At 47.9% G+C, this 26,638-nt stretch overlaps 1 pseudogene across 1 annotated transcript in view; it reads left to right on the top strand.

The window, feature by feature from the left end:
- The window catches only part of LOC144104455 (protein phosphatase 1 regulatory subunit 12B-like), a 92,547-nt pseudogene that overhangs the window by 47,114 nt on the left and 18,795 nt on the right, over positions 1-26,638 (top strand). Inside the window, exons 11-15 of the transcript XR_013308542.1 lie at positions 175-362; positions 918-1,036; positions 7,071-7,151; positions 24,338-24,472; positions 24,971-25,075. The product of XR_013308542.1 is annotated as a protein phosphatase 1 regulatory subunit 12B-like (transcript). The remainder of the gene's footprint in view (positions 1-174; positions 363-917; positions 1,037-7,070; positions 7,152-24,337; positions 24,473-24,970; positions 25,076-26,638) is intronic.

The following is a 26,638-nucleotide window of genomic DNA, read 5'->3' as shown; positions in this document are numbered from 1 at the left end:
ATTGGGCGGGTTGAATAAGGAGCACATGAGTAGTGGGATGCAAATGCTTTGAGCGGTTGCAGAGGCTCCGTGGCCTTGGAGCGAGACGAGTTGGGAGGGTCTGTGTACAGTTTTCCCGAGTTCTTTGCGTCTTAGTCGTGTGGCATCATCTTTCGTTCCCCACATTGCTTCCAGGAGGAAGAGCCTCCTGCGGTCCGAGTGGTCCCCAGCAGTCCGGAGACCACACCTGTGGTGACCTTCACCATGCCCAGAGGGCGAGGTCAACGAGGGGTCACTGCCACGTCGGGTGGCGACATCAGCCACACTGTCACAGTCCCCCATCCGGCCAAGGGGCATTGCGGATGACACCACCAACAGAGAAGGTGCGTTGGCTGTGTGGTGCCCAGTGTTGCCACGAGGCCATGCTGATGGCTTTTTTTTTTTCATACTTGTAAATGCCTCTCAAAGCTGAATTGTTGACTGGATCTTGCTCATTTTAGCACTGAAGTGGTATTTAGCGGTCTGCTGTGCCCAACCTTCGCGTGCTTGCTGAAAATTCATAACTCATAAAATGCAAGTTTTTCGTTCTTAAAATATTTCTGTCTGAACGTGAATACGGTTTTCTTGTTGCTGGCATTTTATTTAAATGGCTTAGTATAATTAACAGACTAGAGGGCATGATCAGCATGTTCTGCAAAAGAGAAACTGCATACAAGTCTTCTAGGTCATCTGAAGGGCTGACAGGGTTTGTTGTGGCAATAAGTGAACTTACGGAATGCAAATCAATGGTGTCATCTATAGCCAAAAAAAAATAAAACTGCCGCCGCAGGAAAAGTGAGAGCCGTGAGACCTCTGCAGCAGGAGTTGTGAAAGCTGGCAGGTGACGTTGAAAAGACCACTTTTGGCCTAAAATTGTGCTTATCTTTTGATGCATGCAGCCGGGGACGGAGACAAGGACGATGCCAAGACGAACGTGCAGTCGGCAATTTCGAGGCGACGGCGACCAAAGCGGAGATCAACGGGCGTTGTGTACCTCGAAGGGGACAATGGTGGCCAGGTGGGTTGTGCACATTGTGGGTAGCTGCGTTGGTTTCCCGAAAGCTCCGGGAAGCTTTGCTGATGCGTTGCAGTTAAGCTGCTGTTGCGAGTACTTGTCTTTTATGAGCCCCTGGAAAACGAACAGCTGTTGCAGCATGTGAAAGATAAGAATGCGAAAACAAGGTTACTGCAGTGGAATCCCGCTGTTACGTTTTTCAGGGGACTGCGAAAAACGTACCAGCAAGAAAACAGTCAAACCCGACTATATGGAACCCGTTTACATCGAATTACCCCGTATATCGAACAATTTATGAAGATTGAATTGTTAAAATGAGAATATATAGCAAAAGAAATTGGTGATGGTTTAGCTCTGGTTAAACCTGGAGTGACGAGATAGCTGCAGCTGGCCGAGTGGAACTTGCTCAGTTGAATTGCAAAGTCAGTCTTTCGCCGCTCTGTTTCGCTGGGCGTTCCTTCTTCATCTTCGTCCCACTTGACACGGCGCATGCGCATAGCTGTGGCAGCTTGGTTTCGCCGGCGTGCTGTGCCGCCGGCAGCAGCAGCTACTCCGCACCATGGGGCAGTGGCGGTGCAGCCACGGCGTGGCTGCACCGCCACCGTCGCATGCTGCCGCCATGGTCACGTGCCACCGCCACGCGCCACCGCCACGCTGAAGGCTCGAAATGCTACCGTAATGTAGCTGTCGCTACAAAATACGAATGTATCTAACAAAAATAGCAGCCGTGCTCGATATATCGAACTTAAGCCACGAAAAAACACCCCAAAAGTTGGCTTCCCTGTGCGGCGGCCGGGCGAGCTGCGCCAATACCCCCTCCCCCCCTTCAACAAAGTGTTCAGCCCAACAGCGCTCGCACAGCGCTGCTCTCACTCCCTCAGACAGCCACCCGGCCACCCCTAGCAAAAGTGGTTCGACCGCACACTCTCTCTCACTCACTCAGCTGCTTCATTTGGTGTGCTTTGTTGTGTTGTGGGAGTGCTGAGCTCGTCCGCTCCGTAAAAGATGGCTGCTGTGAAGTTACAGAACCTGCCAGTATCTTCAAAGCTCATCTAACAACTGAACCCCTCTATAGCCGTGAACCACTTGAGGAACTTGATGATTGTTCAGCCAGCTTTCCAAGTTCCCGGGTGCTGTTTGTGATGGGACTGCAGCAACAGACTGCGTCTCCGTCTACGACGATGTTCCGACTACCGGAGACCTCGCTAACGAAGGCATCATTGCCGATCTGACTAAGGATGTCGCCGGCGACAATAACTGTGATGATCCAACGAGTTCCGACCAGCCATCGTGTTTCGATGCACTTAACGCGCTGAGTGTTGTTCGCCGCTACTTTGCGTCCATAGAAGGGTTTGGGCACAGCTGTTTTCAGCCGCTTGAGAACGTTGAGAAATGTATGCTCAATAATGCTTTCAATGTCAAAAATCAGAAGAAGATCTGCGACTATTTCTCGCACTAATAGTTCCGCCGTACATGTCTTTAGAAAATAAAGAGTGCTTTTTATTGAGGTGCGGTTTGTTCATTGTCAAATTCGTTAAGGGGGGGGACACTGATCTTAGACCTATTTTCCTTTTTTTTGTCCAATCCAAATTGAACTGTAATACCTTGCTCAGTTTTTTATACTGATTTCAAGTATGAAATTGCTTTTTTAATTACATTGTTAATTCCTAAGTAATTAGTTTTAATTAGTCATTTATTAGTACCTCGGTACAAAAAAAAATGGATCAATAAAAAATAATTTTTAACCCATGGCTACATAGTGTCATGAGTAAAGAGTGCAATAGTCAAAGCAGTTTTTCCATTTTGCCCTCATTAGTAATTTTACAGCACTTGGAATAGCAGCATTCAAAATGGGAATGTCATGCATAGATAAACTTTGCAAAATTATAAATTCTTGAAGCGTGATTCAACAATTGTGCTTTGATTATTGCATACATTCTGCCTTCAGCTTCCCTTAGCAAACAATGACATGTCTATCTGTCCTAGACGTTGATGCATTGACATATTAAGACAGCCAGGTGTCCAACATTTTCATGGTGTTAAATCGCCTGCTCCAGCACAAATTGAGCCCACTCAGTGATCTAAATTTAATATGGTCAAATTACCGATTTCCTGGGAGAGAAAACTTGTAATAGCTATAGGGTCCAAAAATGTCATTTTTAAAAAATTGATTTTTGGGCCATTTTTTGGTCCCAAAGACCAGTGTCCCCACTTAAGGGGGGACACGGGTCTTTGGGACCAAAAAATGACCAAAAAGTCGAATTTTTGAAAATGGCATTTTCGGAATCTACAACTATTAATCTCCAGTTTCACAAATTTTTGTCTCCCAGAAATCAATATTTTTGCCGTATTACGAAATGTAAATCACCGCGTCACCTGATTTTGTGCATGAGCAGACGATAAAAACGGTGCATTTTCTACTCCCTGGAACGCTCGTCTCAGCGCGCCGATCGCAGCCATCTTGGTCTCGTTTGAAAGAAGACTCTCTACGCTTCAATTTCCCGCCGCTTGTGCTTGCATGCCCTGAATGGGCGCGGAGAAAAAGAAGCACAAACAACAAAGAAAGCGCGAGGTCCGATTCGCTGATATGAGCACGTGACTGAAACGAGCCCTCCCATTGGCGGATTCTCGCATGCTTCGTCTGCTAGGCTTGCTGCTGGTCGCTGGCAGACGCGTCCCCGGCGCCATTTTGTTGAAAGAAGCGAGACCGACGCACAACGATGTCGCCGATTAAATTCCACTCGCGGCACAAGTTCGGTCAGAGGAAAAGAAATAAGCGAGTCAACAACCTTCCTTCACGTCCTGCATCATCGGAAAGCACCGATAATGCGCAAGAGCCAGCGGCCGGTGAAGCGGCGTCAGCGGACGTCGAAGTAAGCCTAACGAGCTCGGCGACAGCTACGCACAGCGGCCGCATACGCTGCGACACCAGGATGCTACAGCGTTCGGAATTGCTCGAAATCGAAGCGAAAGCTAAAGAAAAGCTACAAGCTCTCGATTCGACTTCAGCAACGCAGAGGAAACAGGATTTCATCGGCAACTGCGACGATCGCCCGCTTCGAGACGCCAACGGCAGTGTACACGATACTGCGTTCACTGTTGTGAATCTGGAATCTTTCACCGAACTGCTGAGTGCCGTCAAGTGCAAGGTGTGTGGCGGAAACGTGGACGTTTCTAAAGGTGATCGTGAATACGGTTTAGCCGTGAGGCTCGCTCTCTTGTGCGTGAACTGCGGCGAGATTTCATCTGCGTGGAGTTCGCCGCGCGCTCAAGGGAGCCAAAAAATAAGTCCATTTACTGTTAATATTCTTGCTGCACGGGCAATGCAAAGTACGGGAAATCGGCAAACCGCACTGAACGATGTCTTTGCAGTAATGAATATCTCCCATAGAGGGCTTCACAGTAAAACCTGGCAAGGTTACATGAAAAACAAGCTGACGCCCGCGACAACACGCGCAGCCGAAAAAGTGATGATGGACAGCGCCCGTTCCGTTCGCGAGCTCTTCACAGAGTTGCACTTGGACAACCCTGGAAATATCGCTGTCTCGTTCGACGGTTCGTGGATGACCCGGGGTCATTCATCGCACATCGGTGTGGCCGCAGTGATTGAGCTGTTCACTGGACTTGTACTAGACTATGTTGTGTTCAGCAACTTCTGTGCGGGGTGCAAGCGCGGGCCTACGGAAAGTGACCCATCGTATGAGGCATGGAAGAGCAGCCACAGGTGTCAGAAAAACACGGAAAAAAAATCTGGCGAGATGGAAGTGCAGGCTGCACTTGTCATGTTTCAAAGGTCATTAGAGAAACATGGCCTTCGATACACGACAGTTTTGTGTGATGGAGATAGCCGCACATTTCTGGCACTGCAGGAGGCTGATGTGTATGGTTTTATAAAAGTGCAGAAAGAGGACTGCACAAGCCATGTGCAAAAGCGCATGGGCACGGCCCTGCGCAATGTGATTACTAAGCACAAAGGCGAGGGAACAGAGAGCCTCAGTGGCAAAGGCAAGCTCACGGGCGACCTTGTGAACAAGTTGACTGCCTACTACAGCTGGGCTCTGAAGTCTCACATCGGAGATGTCGAAGCAATGCAGCAGGCAGTGATGGCCACGTATCACCACGTTACATCAAATGATAATGTGTCAAATCACAGCCTGTGCCCAACGGGCCCAAGCTCATGGTGCCGCCAAAATGCTGCCGCAGCAAAGGGAGAGCCCACTCCGAAGCACAGATATAGCTTGCCATTGCAAGTGTGCAAGGAACTATTGCCAATATATCAGCGCTTGGCAGACCGAAAGCTGCTGGAGCGTTGCCAGCGAGGAAAAACTCAAAGCAGCAACGAGAGTTTGCACTCGCTAATATGGTCACTGGCACCAAAGGAGCGCCATGCATCATTATTTGCAGTTCAAGCCGCTGTTGCAGAGGCTGTTGTCCGTTTCAATGCAGGCAGTCTTCAAGCGTCTTCCCAAATACTCAGCGAGCTGGACATTAACCTTGGCCTAAGTAACAGGAAGAGGATGGCTGAGAAGGATAGGCGACGAACAACCGAGTCTATGCGCAAACGGGCCTCTTCTGCAAGTGTGCAACGGGCACTGCAAAAGCGGCACTCTACCCCCAAGCAGCAGTCAGACTACATGCCTGGTGCTTATTAGCCCCCAGGAAATATAAATATGCAGATATCATTATGAATATTCAATAAATTGTGGCCCATTTGGGTTTTTCTCATTTTTCTCAATTTGCAAATTTTTGCCACCCGGCTGTTTTGGGACAATGATATCTCTGCATCTAGAGCAGATAGAGATGTAATTTTTTTTGCTAAAGGAAGCTTAAGGTGCAGGGGTTGCAATGTTCAAGACAGAATTCCCCTATCAGGCTTCAAAAATTAATGATTTTGCAAACTTTTGAATGCTTGACAAGCACATTTTGAACGTTGATGTTCAAAGTTTCATTAAATTACACACATGGATAAAATGGAAAAACTGCCTTGAACATTGCATTCTCTATTCATTAGGCTATGTAGCCATGTTTAAAAATTTAATTTTTGCTGAGCCATTTTCATTGTAGTGAGGTTCTAATTAATGACTAATTAATGTGATGTAACTTGGGTAATAACTAGCTTAGAAAAAAAAGAAAGGCATATTTGAAATCAGCACAAAAAACTGGGCAATGCAGTAAAATTTCATTATTATTGGCATAGAAATAATGAAAATAGCTTTAAGACCAGTGTCCCCCCTTAAAGCTGTATTTCGAATTACATGATGTATCGAACTAATTCCCGTTTTTTTTAAGAGTTCGATATATGCGGGTTTGACTGTACATTATTTTTTTTTCACTTCTGGTAACAGCAGCATTCGTGATCACTTACATGCACGGAATCTCCTAAATGCCTTGCTACGGCTCTCCGTCTACTTAAACAGCCGTTGGCAACAGCGGATCACAAGAAGCGTGCCTTGGAGCCAACTCGCGCAACTGTATCTCGTGCAGCGCCGGTCGCGCGGCATAGTTTCATTTTCGGGCCTTTGGTCATTCGCTATAGCGCTCATGTGGTAGCAGCGATGGATCGGCACCAATCGCTGCAATAAGATTCACGCCGCCGGTAAGTGTGCTCAGTGTTGGCATAGGTACAACATGCCAGAAGGCACCAAACACGGCGGTGACCAGGTGCCGTTGCCTTTCGGCTCACTTTAAACGTAGGCTATCAAAATGCCGCAGCACAGAGTAAAGCACTGTCGCGACGTGACATTCACAACGTAGAATGCAGGAACGCTGGCACAGTTGCGACGTAATGGACAAGTCTGTAGTGCATGGGTATTCAATGGGGGCTTGGTCGGGACTGGCTCAAGAAAACGTAACAGTCGAGAAAACGCACCACCGGGAATATAACAGCGGGTTTCTGCAGTACGACTGTAATACATTACACCCTCGCTGCGCTTTTCATTCTGTGGAGTTCTGGCGTTCCTTAATCGTTTCTTGAGAGTATGCGTGACTTGCAGGCTCCTTTTGACTAATAAAGTGCTCCTGCTGTTTACCGTTTCAGGAGCCTTCACCTGACCAGGAGGGTGCGGATCGCGACAAGCTGAGGATAGGCGCAGTCAACGACCTCTCCAACGACGCAGGGGTCAGTGGACTTTCTCTGCAGTTTGTGCCGTTGTCCATTGTCAGCATTTTCCACATGTGTATTGTGTCATGGCCAAAAACCCCCACATTTGGCTACTGGCTAATGGGAATGTTGTTGTTGTTAGTGGTGTATTTGTTAATAAAATAACAATGGAAGGAAAAGATGTTGGCCGCGGCATCTGCCATCCGAACCTGAAGCACCTGAGCTGCAACTAGCGGGAATAAAAGTACATGGAGAGGACGGGGAGAGGGAAAGGAAGGGGGAAGCCATAGTGAGAAAGGATAGGGGTGGGGGGGTAATATACACTATGTACAAATACCGAATATGGAAATAAATGCGGGATGCTGCGCCGGGCATGATAGGAGTACTTGGGAATTTGATCCAGGATCTCTGTTCTTGAAGCGTTCACTCTGGACCTCAGATGTGGAGGTGACGTCCGTGTGACGGCAGCTGGCTCACCCTTGCTGGTTTAGCAATGGTGGAATTGTGCCAAACTGTGCCACATGGAAAACCGTGCCATGTGGTGCTATAAAATCTACAAGGATCGGTCAAAGAATAACATGCGATTTCCCTAGTGCTTACCATTACCGAGCTGCTGCAGTAGATTGTGCGTTACTTTTTGGTCAACGTTTGTAGTTTTTGCTCACTTTTACGCCACACCTGCGCCAAGAATTTATTGAAAAACTTTGGCAGGAACGAAACCAAAACTGAAGCTGGTACTTTCCCATCATTGGCTGTGCAGTCCTTCCACAGCAGTGTCATAGAAAGTACAGAAATATTCAAAATTTCTCATAGTTCGTGATTAGCAACTGCTTTTTTTTTTTTCAATTTGACTTGTACCACGTTTTGCAGTTGCAGTAGTAAATGAATACTGGAAAATTAAAGAGTGCTGCTGCACGTGCCTAAACTGACAATAAAAATTTGTGGTTGTTTCTAAACATTTTTATTTATTTTTACATAGCGCAACCCCTTTTGGGGCTATTACAGAAGTAGGGATAACAACTTGTGTAAAAACGGCAACATACCACACACATACACAAAAAGATTACATCTAACATGTTTGATATCTTAGCGTGAACAATGCGATAGGCTGTAACTAATAAATTGAAGCAATGCATAATGAACACAACACAAACGAAGCATCATGTGGCACCGATAGCTGTTAAAAATTAGTTTAATAAAAGAGACTGCGTTATGCCAGGAATTAAGTTGCAATGTTCACTAGTACGAGGAAAGAAACTGAAATTATTAGTATGGTCGAAGTATGGTATTGCTCATTAGGTTGACACGCACACTGTCGCGCTTGTCACATAACTGAACCTGCCCTTTCCTCGTATTTGTGGTTGTTTCTAAACATTTTGTATTTATTTTTACATAGTGCAGCCTCTTTTGGGGCTATTACAGGAGTAGGGATAACAACTTGTGTAAAAATGGCAACATACGACACACACACACACACAAAAAGATTACATCTAACATGTTTGAATACTTAGCGCGAACAATGTGAGGGGCTGTAACTAATAAATTGAAGCAATGCATAATGAACACAACTCAAACGAAGCATCATGTGGCACCGATAGCTGTTAAAAATGAGTTTAATGGAAGAGACTGCGTTATGCCAGGAAATAAGTTGCAATGTTCACTAGTACGAGGAAAAAAACTGAAATTATTAGTATGGCCGAAGTATCGTATTGCTCATTAGGTTGACATGCACACTGTCGCGCTTGTCACATAACTGAACCTGCCCTTTCCTCGTATTTGTGGTTTTTTTTTAACATTTTTATTTATTTTTACATAGTGCAGCCCCTTTTGGGGCTATTACAGGAGTAGGGATAACAACTCGTGTAAAAACGGCAACATACGACACACACACAAGGATTACATCTAACATGTTTGAATACTTAGCGCGGACGAGCGGTAGAGCTAGGCCTTGCAAGCTGTAAATTTGCTGGCGGTAATCAAGAATCGCCGAGGCCACACTTGTGGGTCAGAAAATGGGAGTGCAGCTCCACGCGATGCCACGGCACGGCCAACAGTTGGTTGTGAATGCGCCTACGACGAATGTGAACGGGCACCAGTGCTACTACTCTTTTTGATCTATGATCCATGGCGTGCACGGAAAAAGGAAGGGCTTGCAGAGGATAGCGGGGCTGGCGAAGCTGTGGCACATGTCATGCCAGTGACGTATCCGCGGTGACTGCTTCCACCGTGCACAGTTTTCATATATTAGAATGGCCTTTTAGGACAAATGGTATAAGAAAAGTCAAAGATGGAAAAGCCGTCAGAAATGCTGCCCGCACTCTCTCTCGCAGTATAGTTTGTTTTCTCACATTCAGTTGTGTGCGCATACCTCGCTGCAGCGATCGAGCTGCATCAGCAGAAGCAATAAAATTCAAGCCACACCTAAGCAGGCTGAGTGTCATTTGAGAAATTTCCTGGACGTTTGAGAAACTCGAGCAGTCTGGCGCGCTTGTAAAAAATTGGCAGTGGCTTAGCTCGGCTATGCCATGATATACATAGCAAAAGCTAAGGCATAGTTTGGTTAGCCTTGGTTATTCTTGATTGCAAGTCCAGGTTAGTCCGGTTGTCTGGCTAGTTGTCACGTGACCAGTCACGGGGTGCAGTGGGAATGCGGGCACGGCGAAACTGCGAGTTCGTGGCCGATGTAGCTCTCGCTACAAAATGGGCTGTGGCTTAGCTCGGCTATGCCAGGATATACGTAGCAAAAGCTAAGGCATAGCTTGGTTAGCCTTGGTTAATCTTGATTGCAAGTCCAGGTTATGTCTGGCTAGTTGCTGTCACGTGATTCGTCACGTGACCAATCACGTGGTTGCTCACGTGGTGCGGTAGGAGTGCAAGCACGGCGCAACTGTTAGTTCATGGCCGATGTAGCTTTCGCTACAAAATTGGCTGTCGCCTAGCTCGGCTATGCCAGGATATACGTAGCAAAAGCTAAGGCATAGCTTGGTTAGCCTTGGTTAATCTTGATTGCAAGTCCAGGTTATGTCTGGCTAGTTGCTGTCACGTGATTCGTCACGTGACCAATCACGTGGTTGCTCACGTGGTGCGGTGGGAGTGCAAGCACGGCGCAACTGTTAGTTCATGGCCGATGTAGCTTTCGCTACAAAATTGGCTGTCGCCTAGCTCGGCTATGCCAGGATATACGTAGCAAAAGCTAAGGCATAGCTTGGTTAGCCTTGGTTAATCTTGATTGCAAGTCCAGGTTAGTCCGGTTGTCTGGCTAGTTGTCACGTGGTTCGTCATGCGGTTGGTCACGTGACCAGACACGTGGTTGCTCATGTGGTGCGGTGGGAATGCGAGCACAGCGAAACTGCGAGTTCGTGGCTGATGTAGCTTTCGCTACAAAATTGGCTGTGGCTTAGCTCTGCTATACCAGGATATGCGTAGCGTTAGCCTTGGTTAATCTTGATTGCAAGTCCAGGTTAGTCTGGTTGTCTGGCTAGTTGTTACGTGGTCCGTCACGCGGTTAGTCACTTGGTGCAGTGCGACCATGGGGGGAATGCGTGACCAAGTTCATGACCAATGTAGCTTTCGCTACAAAAGCACGCTTCAGACACCTTTGGATGGGAATGCCACTGTTGTGAAGGATTCAAGGCATCGTGAATATTTTCGTTTGGAGCTTCAATTAACTGCCATAACTAAGGGCTCAAACCAGTCTAGCATTGTTGATGTGCTGGGAAGAAAATATTGCTGCCGATATCACTCCGCTGATAATCATTCAGATGGGACAATATTTATCAGCCCACCACAAGCCTGCATGCGGCAGAACTGATTTGGAAGCGCACACTGGGCTATGTCTCGAGAGAAAGTCACATTTCGACAGAATTGCTCTGCCAACACTCAAGAAAAAATGAAGGTATGTGCCATAAACCAGCCAATGATAAAAAAAATTTATGGCCGATCAATTAGATTGATGCGAAGGAAATGCGATAGCATTTTGCTTTCACTCTCCAATTTATTCCATCTTTCGCTCACAAATCTATTCTAACTCTGATTCTATTCTTCCAGTTTCATTTGTATTCTAGTTCTAATTCTATTCGTATTCCATTTCTCTTCATAATCATTTTTGCAGAGTCATTCTTGGCAGGCATTTTTGCAGTCCATGACGGAGATTTCCCTATCTCCACCTGTCATGGTTGGCAGGTGGACAGAGGGAAATCCTCCTAGACACCACCTGTCACTTGCTGTGGATAGCAGTTTGAGGCCCCACACAAACACCAACACCAGACTGTGCTGTTGCTGTGTTTGCGTAATGTTGCATTACAAGCTTTTCTTCATGCATTCAATTAGTGCTCACTACTATCACCCATAAAAAAGAATATGCGCAACAGATTAAGAAGATTATTTTCTTTCATCTGGGAACAGGTTTGGGAGCAGTCTTGTGAGAGCTTGCTGTGCATAAAAATGTTTACAAAGCATTTACTTTTGAATTGAATGTAGTTCCGAACTCGAAAGGCTACAGCAGCATGAATTATATATGCCATATTTCTGATAAAATGGCCAGATGCTAGAGACATGGACATTTTCATAGTGCTTGAAGGGCAGCATTTAGTATGGTGCATTTTGATTTATTAATGCGAGCGCATTAGATGGCTTATGGACACGAAAACCCGGTGTCGTTCAAAAAGTGACGGCATTACAAAACTCGTGATTGGTCGAAACGGTGGGACGTTATCAGCAGTGGGAAAATACGAACTGTTAACCAGTCATAGCCTGTGCTAGTGCTTACAACTGTAGCAACTACAAAGGAGTGGATTAGAATTGGAATAGAATTGGAATGCTTTCACATTACTCGCATGTAAGTAATTTTCAATCGTTAACGGGGAGGGGTTTTTTATTCTTTGGTTGCCCATTTCAGTGCCGAGCAGTCCTCCCTCGGATGATTTTTCTATTCAGGCACACTTTTCGTTCCTTCAGTGCACTTTCCAAAACCTGCTTCTTCTATTTGAATCACCGTTTCTACAGAGAAGCAAGGAACAAAGAAGGCCTTGGCAAAGGCGAGGCTTCCTCGCGCCTTCCTTGGTGCCCAGCAATCACATTTGCCTCCTTTTGAGTTAGGCTAGTGGGCGGATCGTTGAGAGAGGTGTTGGAGCGTTTGTGGGTCGCCTTGCCGCCGCGGGCCTCGAGGGGTCTCGAATTGCTTGTTGTTTCAGTCGGCACCTCAGAAGAAGTTTATTTGGTTCCATCCCCCGGACCCTTTTCCTTCTCCTGGCTACAGCTCCTGTTCCCCTCTCGAACTTTGCAGTGCTTAGTCTTGAAATAGCTGCACTGCTCGTCCAAGTTTTTTTTTTTTTTTTTTTTGCCTCTGCACTCTCAGAGAGCACCGCTAGCTGCTGTGTTGTCTTTAGAGGGGTGCCGTCGTAATTTCAACCGGCTGCCTTCCGCTGGGGAAGTGCGGAGGTGTTTGCCTGTAAAGTGATAGCATTGGCGCCGCCACATGCCTGAGCTCGGGAATGGCCGGGGGAGTTGTGAGTTGTGAGTGCTTCATCGTCCTTGGATGAAATTGCTGAAATGCCTCTCTGAATTCGGTGGGCAGAGAGAGCTAACGTGTGGCTAGCCCCTAATTAGGAACATCATTCTGTCTCTGTCGAAATTGGTGGCACTTTAGGCTTTGGCAGAAGCATGGTCGTAACTGCTTAATTGGTGGGCTTTGGTATGTTTTAACACCTTATCGACAACTCATAGTTGGAATCCGCCACCGTGATGGCTCAGTGGTTATGGCGCTCGGCTGCTGACCCGAAAGACTCGGGTTCGATCCCAGCCGCAGCAGTCGGATTTCAATGGAGGCGAAATACTAGAGGCCGGTGTACTGTGCTGTGTCAATGCACGTTAAAGAACCCCAGGGGGTCGAAATTTCCGGAGCCCTTCACTACGGCGTCTCTCATAGCGTGAGTCTCTTAAACCATAATTGGAATCTATTGGGGTGTGTAATTAAAGATACCTGGTGCACCCCTGTAAACGTAGTGATGACAGAGGAGAACTGGTGCCATTATAATGGGTTCATGTAAGAGGAATAACCTTTTTATTTTTGTGGCTCTTATTGAATAAAGAGTGCAGTACAAACTGTAATTAAGTCTCAAACAGATTTTTCGGACTCTCTACAAGGACCGAGAAAATGTGGGGAAAATAGAGCAGTCCGAAAAGAATTGAATTTCACCGTAAAAATCACTTTACGTCAGCTTCTAATTGCCAGTATGATGGAAGAAGGAGTCATCAGTTTAGTGCACATTCTGATGCTTCACACGGCTCGAAATCTAGCCATGCGTCATGTACACGAACGACAGGCGACGATATGCACATGCTAGGACGAAGTTTAGACGCAAAAGCGAACCCTCCGCTGTGGGAACTGCGCTGCACCTGCCATACTGAGAACTGGAAGTGAATGGGCGAAGATGGCGGTATAGAAGTAAGAAAGAACCGACAAGCGGCCTAAACAAGCGCTTCGTCGGCATTAGCCTTCAGTATTAGGCCTGGGGACTACTGCCGAAAATCGAGTCTCGAAACCGGCGGTATGCAAGTGATTATATGCACTCTGCGGTGGCTTTCGTGTAATGAGAGGCATTTTGCCTGTCATCAAAATGGAAGTCGTGATGGTGTTGCGATAAAACAGTCGGGGCTGCGGTGTGGATGCAAGCCCCTTGCTTTGAAAAGCACTGCCATATTCTTCTGTTTGCCATCTGCGTGAAGCCAAACGCCTCCTACATGCTTCGCTGCCGCATCTTCGCGTATTCAGGAAGAAAGGAATCTGCACAGATGAGTTGCGCCAACTTCAGCTACTGTTCAAGTTTTAGCAGCGGACCACGTAAGAGAACGCTACGAGCTCGCAACCATGCATGCACGACGTGCTAACGTGCGGAGAAAATCAGCCGGCAATAATCATTGTGTTCACAGACACGAGTTAGCAATGAGCGCGCTGCAAAACTGGACAAAGAACAGTTTTTAACTGTATTAGTTCGAAGCTAAGTTGTGTAATTGTAATCACTTCAGCATTTTGTAGTTGCCATTAGGCTCAGTTAGGACAAATCTTAAAGAGAAAGTCCACTGACTTTTATCGACCATTATTCCAATTGAAAGCTCCTTGCGAAAATAAATGCGTAGTCGACTGTAACGCTGAAAAAAGAAATATGGCAGAACAATTTTAAACGTAATTTTTCAATATGGGAATGTCGCTTTGTCCTGGTAGTTGGGGCCTGCAAACCCTGACATTGCAGGTGAAACTACCGCGTCACCTAACTCTTTCCCCACTATTGGAAGAATGGCCCTATTTCGTGGATTTTTAATTTTTTACCTAAGACCTAGTGGTTTAAAATTTAACGCAATACGTCAGAAGGAACCCAAGTGAATGCACTTTTTAATGATGAGCTTCATTAATGTGTTTCATGGCTTATTATCAAAGTTTATTTGTCATATCAAAGCTTTTAGATTAAATTCGAACAAAACTTACAAAGGTAGGCTTGTATTCAATAAGCAATGCAAATGCTATGGCGCCGTCTAGTGAAAAAAGCTTAAAAGCACACCATCGGTGATGAGAAGGGAGCGTTGCTTTTCACTGAAGGGCGTGTTGGAGAGAACGTAAACTATAATAAAACATGACAAACCCTTCTGAAGGAAAAAGAAAAACACTGTGCACTTAACATAAATCAGTAATATTTTACACAGATGTGGCTGCCATGGTGGCTCAGTGGTTATGGCGCTCGGCTGCTGACCCGAAAGACGTGGGTTCAATCCTGACCGCGGCGGTCGAATTTCGATGGAGGCTAAATTCTAGAGGCCCATGTACTGTGTGATGTCAGCGCTTGTTGAAGAGCCCCAGGTAGTCATAATTTCCGGAGCCCTTCACTACGGTGTCCCTCATAACCTGAGTGGCCCTGGGACGTTAAACCCCATAAACCCAACCAAACCATTTTACAGAGATGTGGTGGGATACATTGATAATGGCACCACAGGACGGCACTTCAGTTTGTTAATGCAATTTACAATGCCAAATTAAAATATAAATCCTCATTTCTTGGATATTGGATCTGCTCAGTCCTTGCATTACGAGGTAAGGTGTTTTAATTTCCACCGTGATATCATAACACGTTTTAGTCAGTAGTCAATCCCTTAAAGGGTCCCTGAAAAGAGTGTTTGAGGGTGTCTATAAAATGCTTGTATTATGTAGAGTACAGGCGAACAAGACCTCTAAAGTGAGCCGATATTTTATAATACAATTTTTAAAACTCCCGCTCCCGCGCCTAGAGGCGACCTACGGTGTTGGGCTTTCGCCCGAACCCGTGCTCGTTACGTCAGCAGCAGACTTCTAACATTGGTTCAAGGCGCGTCAGTAGCCGACGGAGTGGGCGGGTGCGAGGGGCTGGCGGAGGAGCGCCGACATTTCAGCGTGCAAAAAGTGACGAGAGAGGAAAAGGTGCGAAGACGTGGAAATTCAAATTTTGTCTACTGATAACTCAGCTTCTACAAAACTCATCCAAAAAAATTCTTGCTGGAGGATATCTGTGAAGCTGCATCCTTTAGCATCCTGGCTACATCGCATCTTCGTTGAGAACCCTTTTCACAGTCCCTTTAAGATTTTTTCTCTGGACTCTAGGTTTGTTCTGAAACCTGCTGTACATGTTTTAGCGCTTCTGCCAGTCGCAAAGTGGTACATTAAAATGTGCTTGTAATGAAATGATGGATGCGCTTTACCATTTCGAAGTTACAATGCTGAGCTTTTAGTGTGACATTGTCATTCTGTGTTTCAGTGTTGTCTGCTTAGCTGCAGCAAAATCCCATGCACTTCGGTGTAATTCCCGACCGCTGTTGAGAAAAATTGGTGTTATAGACTGAGGATGGCTGTTTCCGTGCCAGCTAGGTTGCATCGTAAACAGGTTACGGGTTTAAGCTAGCGAATTTCGTTGCTTTGGCAGCACCGGACAAGCAGCGGTCAGGCACCCATCCAAAAAGACCTTCGGGGTGTCCTCTAGGTGAGCTTAAAATAGATGGAAATCTTTTTTTTATCATTGCCCTGCGGTCACGCAGGTTCAGCCAGAAAGTGGATGGTGTGTCTTGACCCATTGGCGGCGAGTTTTTCTCCAGAACAGCGAATATTTTTGTGAAGCCGCTGTTCGGCTGTATCGGAGCTCTTTGATCATATGAGTGAGAACAATGCCTCGTGGGTTTTGTGGTTCAAAATTCGAAGGCGCCGATCGGTGTGAAGTTTCAAGGCTGGCAGGTGGTCGCGCCATCTACCGGAGTCTTACGGTCATCGAGTGGCAGCTTTTTCAAAGCTGCGTCTTGACAACTTACCGCCATCGCCCATAGAGGGCGACTCCGTCCGTTTACTTCCGAAAGTTGGCCGCGGCGTGCGGTGGCCGATTTTGACCGAGCTGTTGGCAACTAATGTGTACGATTGAAGAGCTGCAGCGTCATCGTAACCCGTGACGTCATTGTCACGTGGGCAGCGCGCCGTTCACCCGGGGTCTATCGTGCGCTCTAAAATACTTTGTGCCGAAATGGAAGCTTCATCACTCACTTAAGTTCTATCCCAGGATTCGAAAGAATGGCTGCAAGCATCATTTTTTTTTTGCATTTTCGACCCAGACAGTGACCGAGACGCTAGGGTCGAGGCCAAGGAAAGTTTTCGAAAGAGGTGTATCCGTTGCCCCCCCGGGATCCTTTCTGACTTAATGGTGGCGCGCGCGATTTGGACACGGCCCTGTGTCGAAACTCCCCCTGGCTGCATGCGCTGTGTTGAAAGACCCGTGTCGCTGTCAAAAAGAAGAGGGTGAGAACTGTCGCAAGCCACGTGGTCTGATGCCACTCTTGGCCTTCTTTCTTACCTTCTTAACCCTTTCTCTTTGCCCGGCTTACGCTGAGGTGCACAGTTTCGGACAGGGTTCCCCCTCCCCACATCCCCTTTCCCCATCCCCGCTCCAAGCTGTGCCCCCGCGATATGGGTGGCAGAAATCGAGCACATTCCCCCCACATAGCCACAAGAAGAAGACCTCCGTAAGGTTCAGTGCAGGAGCACCGCCCGCTAACTACGGCTGCGTGATGAAGCGCTCGAAGCGCGCACAAAAAAATCAGTCCGCGAGCCTCTAATCCCGCAAATGATTCCGTGGTTGAGGCGCACGGTGTCTAATCTAATTTTAATTGGTTTTTTGGGGAAAGGAAATGGCGCAGTATCTGTCTCATATATCGTTGGACACCTGAACCGCGCCGTAAGGGAAGGAATAAAGGAGGGACTGAAAGAAGAAAGGAAGAAGGAGGTGCCGTAGTGGAGGGCTCCGGAATAATTTCGACCACCTGGGGATCTTTAACGTGCACTGACATCGCACAGCACACGGGCGCGTTAGCGTTTTTCCGCCATAAAAACGCAGCCGCCGCGGTCGGTGTCACACGGGACCTGGAAATTTGTACGCGGGCGGCCCATGTTTAAAAGTTTCTTTGCCTCTGAATAGTTGAGCAGCCTAACAGAGTTAAATAGTTAGCTCTTCAATATTAGTTAACCAGCAGTCGCCGCGGTGGCTCAGTGGGTATGGCACTCCGCTGCTGACTCGGCTGCTGACCGCGGGTTCGATCCCGGCCGCGGCGGTCGAATTTCGATGGAGGCGAAGTTCTAGTGACCCGTGTACTGTGCGATGTTGGTGCTCGTTTAAAGAACTTCAGGCGGTCGAAATTTCCAGAGACCCTCATTGCAACGTCCCTCATAGCCTGAGTCGTTTTGGGACGTCAAACCCCCATAAACCGTTAGTTAACGAGCCTGCTAGTTAGCATGTCTTAACTATATTCTGATGCACTGTACCGCTGACGATGCTATGCCGAAAAGCGCTCTTCTAACTCAACAAGCCCTGTATATACTGAACTCTGCAAGTTGCGGCTCCTTTCTGTTCAAGAGCTTAGAAGCCAGGCCACCGCGCGGTGTCAGCGACACGTAACGAGGTAGAGGTGTGTCGTCTGCTTTGATGCGCGTCACGGATATATGCGGCCTCCTCTTCCTGGCAGCGGCCCTATTTATCCGCTGTTGTGGCGCTACCCGCCAGCCTGCCGTCTCGCTCTGGTTCGGAGGAACCCCGGCTGGTGGGAGTCCTTGGGTCGCTTGTCTCTGTCTCTCTCTCTGTGTGCGGTCTGTCCTCGGGTTTGAGCTCCGGCCCGAGTCTCTGTGTTGATTGGTGGCGCCTCTGCTGCGTACTTCGGCTCGACCGCGTTCTCGGTGGCTCGGAGTTGGGTGGGTAGGGAGGGGAAGAAAGAAAGAACAAAAAAGAAAAAGAAGAGCGTCTTTCTGAGGGAGGTAGTTGGGGGGGGGGGGGGGGGGGGCTGTTCGCGAGGGCGGTATTTATAACCTTTTAGCCCTCCCATAGACTTTTCTTTTTTAATTTTCTGTCACTCTTTCTTCGCCTCTCGTTCTGTCCGGCCCGGTGATGGAGGAAGCTCAGGAGGAACGCCGTTGTTGGCTTTTGGATGCTGGGAAAGGGGGAGCTCGTGGTCGGAAAAAGACTGGAGGAAAGGAAGGGGGCGCTTTGCGGCGAGAGAGGAACCAGGAATGACATTGTGAAGGAAGGAAATAAATTTTTGAAAAGGAAGACTGCAACAACAGAAAGAAGTGCCTGCCGCCGAAAGGAGCCCCCACTGTACAGCGTCCCAGGCTCCTTCTCTTTTCTTTATTTCTTCTCTCTTTCACTCTCTCTTTCTTCGCCGAGTTCGTCTTTTTCCAGCATCGTTGGTCTGTTCGCTCGTTCTGCTTTTTGCTGCCGGTCGGTCGGCCTGGCGCGCCGGCGGGACTTGCATATTCCAGCCAATTTGGCGCCTCCTCCATCCGTGCGTCGTCTGTCGTACGTGCTCGTTTTGTCCAGCTAGCGACGTCTTCGTCGCGTGTTGGTCTTGCAGCTGTGTTGCGCGGCGTCTTTCTGCTGAGGGCTGACCGTGTTTGTGACCGCGTCGAAAGCAGCTTGAAAACGCATCTTTTGTTGGTGCTCTCTATACTGCGTCGCTCGTGAACGTGTCTGTGTCTGCGTGTGTGCGACTGACTGCGTCGTCCTTCTTTCGTCTTGGCGCTGGACTCGTAAGCGCGTGGAGCTCACGTGAAATCTCGCCGTCGTCTGCTCTTTCTCGTGGTGCGGACCTTTTTTCCCGTCGTTTGGTCGTCCGCTCACGGCACCCGGCCAAGGCGTCGTCTGCGTCGACGCGTCTTTTGCAAGGAAATCGCCGTCTATGTCCCTCGCTCACCGTAGTCTCCACCTCTGCTCTTCGCGCGTGAAGAAATCGTCCTCGCGCCGTGGAAAATTGGACATCACGATTCTTTTCTTCCAGCCGGTGGAGTAATCGGTTTCGTTCTTCACTGCGCGCTCGTGCATTCCGGATCCAGTTCTTGCGTCGTCTGCTCTTGCGGCGGCTGCGCCCGGTGTCAGTTTAGCGACAAAGTCGAGCTGTGTTCCTCTTTTTTTCCTTTTTTTTTACTCGTTCTGTGTTGCTTCACCTCGCCTTGTCACCTTTCGTGCTGTCGCAGACTGCTGGCCTAACTGCGGTGGATTTGAGAATATGGATATGAAAACCCGCTCGTCGATCGTTCACCTCGGTCTCGGAGGTGTGCGATAAGATATCCGCGTTGGGTAATTGTTTCACCTGGACGCGGGGGCGAGACCGTGTAGGTTCGGGGCTTCCGCGCTTACGCTCAGTCCGTGTCGGCCGACCTTGTTCGCAGTGGCCGCCTCCAACGACGGCGTGTTACGAATAAGCGGAGAGGAATAAAGAAGAACGTGGGAGGGTTGCGGCCGCAATCTCGCCGCCGGCCGGTTTTCATTGTTGCGTCGGGTATCCTGGAAGAGGGGTGTAGAGCTGGGACGACGCGCTTCATTGCGCCCCCGGTGCAGTGGGTGACCGCAACGGGAGAGCGGAGCGAGCTGCTGGATACAGCCTGGATATAACCGCGTCGTCGACGGCTCGAAGCGATGATGAAGGTCGGCGCTTCTCGGAGGAGGAATTCCGGATTCTTCCTGGCCGTCCACCTTTGAGAGAGACCGCGGAAGTCCGCGGAGCAGACGAAATCGGGCGGCCCTCCCCCTCTTCGTCGTCCGTTCTGCTGGACGCCTTCGTCTGCTGGACTAGTCGGTGGTGAAGTCTGCAGCAGAAGACACGGCATCGCGTCGTCTGCTCGGAGTTGTTCGTCGAACTTCGTCGTTGTCTGCGGGCAAATCTCGTCTGCTCGGCGGTTTCAGATCTGTGCGCGTGTGTGTGCGTGCTCGTGCCATACACCACCACCCTGACGCAGCGGTGGTTCGCGGCAGAAGGATACGGCTTCGTGTCGACTGCGCCGTTGTCGAAGTTTTTTTCGTCTGCTCGGGAAAATCACGTCTGCGCCCCAACTAGCCAGCGGCACAGGTCTATGTGGTGCTAGTGCGTTTTGCACTCTCAGCGAGGGAAGTATAGCGACTGATCAGTGCTTATCGCGAAGCTACGCTCAACGACGGGTACTGTCCCGCGGCAAGTGCGTCGTGCTCGGGCTTCCGTTTTCGTCTGTTTACGCTCAGCGACAGCTGCTTCTACGGACGTTTGACGGCCCCCCATCAGTGAGCGCTTCGCAGGGAGGGGGTTGATCGCCAAGGCAAACATCGCTGGGCTTTCACCGTTTCGTCTGGACGGCGAAACCTTGGGCCGCACGCATTGCCGGAGGAAGATTCAAGTGTACTTATTTCAGTCGTTCCGCGATTTGCGGTGTCACCTGGTGTCGAGTTTTTTTTTCTTTTCCCTCCTTGTGATCGACAAACAAAACGCTCTTTGACGGTCAGACTTCGTACATGTGCCTACTGCACGGTTTACCAGTGGGCGGGGGGAACGTTGTCTTCGTCGGTCTAGCGACTTGAGGGTCTTTTTCTTTATCTGGACTTGGGATTTTGGCGGTTGGAGTCTGTCCACTGGTACCGTGAACGTCTCACTGGTCTGCGGTGCTCCGAAGGGTTTCTGGCGTTACATTTAGAAGATCGTGTGGCTGTATTCATCGGATAAGTCGCACTTGATCAGCGGCTGCTTCCGCGTCGGATTCCCGTCTCCCACACGCGCGCACTCCGTTTGGCGGCCGTCGTCATGTCTTACGGGTTCTTGGGCGGCGGCGGCGGCCGCTACAGCGGCTACTCCTCGGGCCTGGGCACCCCCTACAGCTCCCTGGCCGCGCCGTCAGCGCTGAGCCGCTCTCTGTCGCCATCGCCGAGCGCGTACGGCGCCGACCGGCCCCGAAGCCCCCTGCGCGCCAGCGCCGGCCTCAGCGCCTACACGGCGGCGGGCGCCCGCATGTCGCCTTCCCGCAGCCCCACGCTTTCCCGGAGCTACGTTGGGTCCGCCCGGACGGCTGGGGGCCTCGCCTCGCTATACGTGAGTGCCCGCTTTGGCTGGCTGTGGGTTGGAGTTTAGTGGAGAAAAGTCTCCGTGCAGACGAAAAATTGTGTTTCGGTAATTTGGAAGCGCCTATCAACAGTCTTGGGTGATGGGAGGTTGTATAAGCCGGTGTGTGCCAAAAGTTAGAAATTTTGAAAAATTGAAATATTTCAGACACGAATTCGTTATTTCACTTCTGATTTCGAATAATCCCTTTCTTTCTTGGTGGAAATAGTTTCTCAACACCTGCTTTTGAGAGGTAAAATGAAAATTGGTTTTTTGGGGAAAGGAAATGGCACAGTATCTGTCTGGCATATCAGAGGACACCTGAATGGTGCTGCAGGGCAGTAAGGGAAGGGACAAAGGAGGGAGGGAAAAGAAAGGGAGAAAGAGGCGCCATAGTGGAACCCTGTAGTGGAGAGCTCCGGAATAAGTGACTCCTGCAGCCACCTGCAGCAGTGGCTCAGTGGTTAGGGCGCTCTGCTACTGATCCGGAGTTCCCGGGTTTGAACCGGACCGACTGCGGCGGCTGTGTTTTTATGGAGGCACAAGGCTAAGGCGCCCGTGTTCTGTGCTATGTCAGTGCACGTTAAAGATCCCCAGGTGGTCTAAATTTTTCCGGAGCCCTTTACTACAGCACCTTTTTCTTCCTTTCTTCTTTCACTCCCTCCTTTATCCCTTCCCTTAAGGTGTGGTTCAGGTGTCCAACAATATATGAGACAGATACTGCACCATTTCCTTTCCCCAAAAACCATTTATTATTATTATTACTATTATTCACCTGGGGATCTTTAACCTGCACTGACATTGCACAGCACATGGGCCTCTTAGTGTTTCGCCTCCTGTGGTGGTTGGGTTCGAAATGTAGGATTCTTATCTTCGTTATCTGTTGCACATGGCAAAGCTTCAAACATTCGACATCGAGTTTAAGATCACATTCCTCATCACGCGTGCCAGTGTTTCCAAATGACAGTGCGCAAAAATTTTTCCTTCAGAATTAAAATTTTTTCTTTCAAAATTACATTGTATTCAATGGGGTTGAATTTTAAAAAATGGCACCCAGAGAGGACTGGCCGATCTTTCAGAAAGCACACAATGCTCAGAACTCGGCACAGCACAAAACACAACCTCTGCAGGGGAATGGTTTAGATCCTCTTGAACCTGCACTAGTTGGCACAATAAACTTTTTGTTCCCGTGCAAAAAAGTGGCGTCCTACATATAGGACACTAGGCATATCTGTGTTAATGCGATAGCATTAGGGTTGTCGTCACACCAAAACCCCGGCGATGTCCGGTGTCACGAAGTTCACCGATTGGTCGAGAGTTGTCACGTGACCTTGTGTTGTCAACACAACCTGCCCACCATGTCAGGTTGCAGTTAATGATCGGTCAAGAGAGGTCGTGCAAGCAAGGTCATTATCACAACCTTACTGCCGAGTTGTGAGGACCAGCAACTTAGATAGAGAAGCGATGTCAGCATTAAAAAGAAACGATATATGCAAATTTCGGCACCATCATGACATAGCGGGTGCCTGTTACTATAGCTAGCTGTCCAAATGGGACGATTGATGGACCGACAACTACGAAGAAACTGACGCAAACACGCAGAGAATTCACTATAGAAGCAGCAGCAGATATGAAATCTAATGCTATCACATTCCGCTTTTAAGGGGACTTAAGCGTCCCTATAGTTTTCTTCTCTCGTTCTTGAGGTGTCAACTTTAAAACCATTTAACTCAAGTTCTATGATAGGCAAAGTGGTAATTTTACCTTTACTATGTCCTTTGGTAACATGAAACATGTTCACAACAGAAACCTTACATAACACATCACATAAGTGCAAAAGATTTAACGAAATTAAATGGCAGTTTTGGAATCAGTGCACAAAAACACATGTTCCGTGAAGATTTCGTGATTTTGACTTCGTTAGTGAAAATGTTTAGTCTAAGGCACCCTTCCCCTTAGGGGGGACACTGTGCTCAGCAAAAATATTTCTGGATGCATTTACGGGAAATTTTTTTAGCATATAGGAAATAATTTTATGACTACTTTCACAAAATATTGGTCTTTGATCTCCAGAAAATTGTTTTGTAATATTTTTCCTCTGAATTTTGTGAAAAGGCTGCGGAACTAAGAAAAATGTAGCAGAGGGCTGGTTCAACATTCATTGTGTTCCTACTGGCGTGCTACAGGTCAAGACATTCTTAGAATTTTCTTTCACAAAGCACAAATTTTGGTTAATAACTTTTTAGATTTCATGTACGTTGAGAATTTAAAATTCACGAATTTGAAAAAGGATGTCTTGGTCTGCACTGTGGTCCTAGGAATGCAACAAAACAAACAGGGTCAGAGTAGATAAAACAGTCGTATCTAAACAGAAAACCATAACAAGAAAAAAACTGCAATTGTTTGAGCGTTCCCTGAAATGCGCAGTCACCATGGTTACTTCCCAGTCCCTCTAGAGTACCTACTTCTCAGTCGATGTCAGGAATGAAATTTTGGGACACCATAAAAAAGGCATACAAATGGATACAATGGCCTTTTTTTTTGTTTTCAAAGCCACTTCCCCCCCTATTGTCTCATTTTGAAGAGCATAGCCCAGAATTGATGTGCCTACAGGCCGCTTCATTGGCAGCATTGAGCTGCACTCAGGTAACGCTGAATGGTTTGTTGTTCCAGCTGAAGCACAACCATGCCGTGTGTGTCCCGTGGTTGTATCACCTTGTGACTGCCCTTAGCAGTTTTGCTTCTTTAATCAGCGTATGTTTTACTTGCTAGCATTAAAGCAATCGGTCCTTGTGAATTCCAAACCTGTGCAGAGTGCTCCAGACACGGTGCGGAGTCGCAGCGGATCCACGGGCTCCCTAGCGGACAGCACCAAGTCCGAGACTGAGTCTAGACTCAGCAGCAGTGCAGCGAGCCTCCAGGGCGACGATGAGCTCGACTACAAAAAGGTAGAAGGCAGCACATGCTTGTTGCAAGCTTCCATCATCAGTTTGGTTTGGTTGGGTTCCATTCGAGTGTTTCACTGTGTAGCAGTGCATTGAGTTGGGCGAGTTGGTGATACTAGCGGGATGTTCTTGCGTGACGTGCAAAGATGATAGGTGCTGTCGTCTTTCTTTGCTTGTCCGTAATGTAACGTCACGCTGAAGATGCACATTTCTCTGTAATGTCATTGCAAGAATCCTGACTACGCGTGCCAACGGTGTACTATGTTTGAAGTTAGGCATTGCAAACTCAGTTTGCTCCAGATTGTAAGGATTCCGCATCACTCTGTCATCTTTGCCTTTTTTGGAAATAAATCTCTCTCTCATGGAATTCATAAACATTGTGAATGTTAGGCGTGCAGTTAAAAGTTTGCCAACAGGTATTAGCGAGCTTGTGTGTGAAGGCTACCCGGTCATTGCCAGCGCCTGCTCACTACTTAACGCCTTCCTTTGGGGGGGTTGCAGCTCTACACAGAACTGAAGGAGGATCACGACAAACTGAAGAGCAAGCTCTCTCGGACCGAGGACGAGCTCGAAACGACGAGACGTCAGCTTGAAAAGGCGCAGTTGGTGAGCACAGGGGAGTGTGGGTCTGCCTTTACTAGGGCATTGCTCTCCGGTGCCATGCTCGCATCTCTTGGTGCTGTGGGTTATATCTTATCTAACAGGTTGCAGAACAGTTGTACGCCTTAGCATCTACCTTAAGTCTGAGCACCAGCTGATATGGCTGCATAAGCTGCAACATACATGCGCTTGCTTACATGCTTGCAATCATTACATCCGCTAATTGCAGCACAATGTGATCTGAACGTTGTCGCTGTCGTTTCAACCAAAGAGGAGTGACAAATTTATCTTAGGGTGATAGTAACTTATTTTCCAGTAAAAATGATGCATGATAGAGGATTCAGGTAGCTACCTGACTTGGTGTGTTCTGTTTGGCCGGCCTGCAAAAAATAAACTGCCCTGGAACACTTCAGTCTGCATCGAGTTGTTGCCTGCTAACTGCTTTAGACTATTTAAGTGACAAAAAATGGCGAATTGGTTAGCAATGGAGGTGCGCGAAATTGGAGCTGGCTCAAGCTACGAGGTGTGTCAAAGCTGTCGCCATCGGGGTTTCATTCTTAGGTACATGATGGGACACATTGTGGTCAGGTGTGCACCGTGGGCGGATTAAAGGGTACTGTGATCTCTGTTGTGTTTGCCTGTGGAACATCTGTTGTACAACGTGTGCATGAAAGTGATATCACACACATTTTCCTTATGTCTCTGAATAGAAGTCACATATGTGGAGCACTGATTCTAGTAGTATGTGCCGTTTCCTGTGCACTTTGCTGCTATGGGACAGTGCATTATTCAGTTAAAAAAAAAACCCTTGTGCTGCCTCGCGTCTCAAAAGCTGGACACTGGACAGTAATTAAGTCTTAGGTACTAGGCCGCTGTTTGGAATGTGGGACTGGGATTTAGGAAGGCCAGTTCAAAAGCTTTAGCTCTGTCAGAGGCTGGGTGCCGTGAAATTGAAGGAAAATTTCAATAACAATGGCGGCTGCTGTTTTTTTCTTTTTCTTGCATATCAGCAAAGCATCCTTCAAAAGTTTCCATTGTAGTTCAGTTAAGCATGAGGTTGATAGAATGATTACCACACTTTGTTGCCATGAGGACTTCACTTTTGGTCCAACTTCGCTTGCTGTTTATCCCACAGTGCTAACTAAGAAGGAATATTTGTCGGAGGTGCCAAGCTGTCTAATGTATACTGTACCGGCAAGACCAATTGACTGTACTCGCAGGCTGTAGCTTATTTCTAACATGGCTTGCATAACATGCAATTAGCTATGCACACAGTATGAGAGCACGGCTGTCTGGTCTATCAGCTCACGCTCCTTCTGTTAGTATTTATGACTACGGTTTTACTGAACAGTCAACTCGTGATAATTCAAATTTGAAGAGTGACGAGAATTTGTTTCAATCATGTGGAGCTCAAATTAAGGGGAGCCTGATTAGCTACCCTTAGCTCACAGGCTGCTGACGTAGCCAATGCCATCGGTTCGATTAAACTGGAAGCTCAGATTCAGCGAGCTGAAACTAAGATTGTGCTGCATTTACAGAAATTGAGCACTTGCAGGATTTTAACATGAG

The sequence above is a fragment of the Amblyomma americanum genome, chromosome 9, assembly GCF_052857255.1.
Source record: "Amblyomma americanum isolate KBUSLIRL-KWMA chromosome 9, ASM5285725v1, whole genome shotgun sequence".
NCBI lineage: Eukaryota > Metazoa > Arthropoda > Arachnida > Ixodida > Ixodidae > Amblyomma > Amblyomma americanum.
This window is presented reverse-complemented; position numbering and strand designations above follow the sequence as displayed.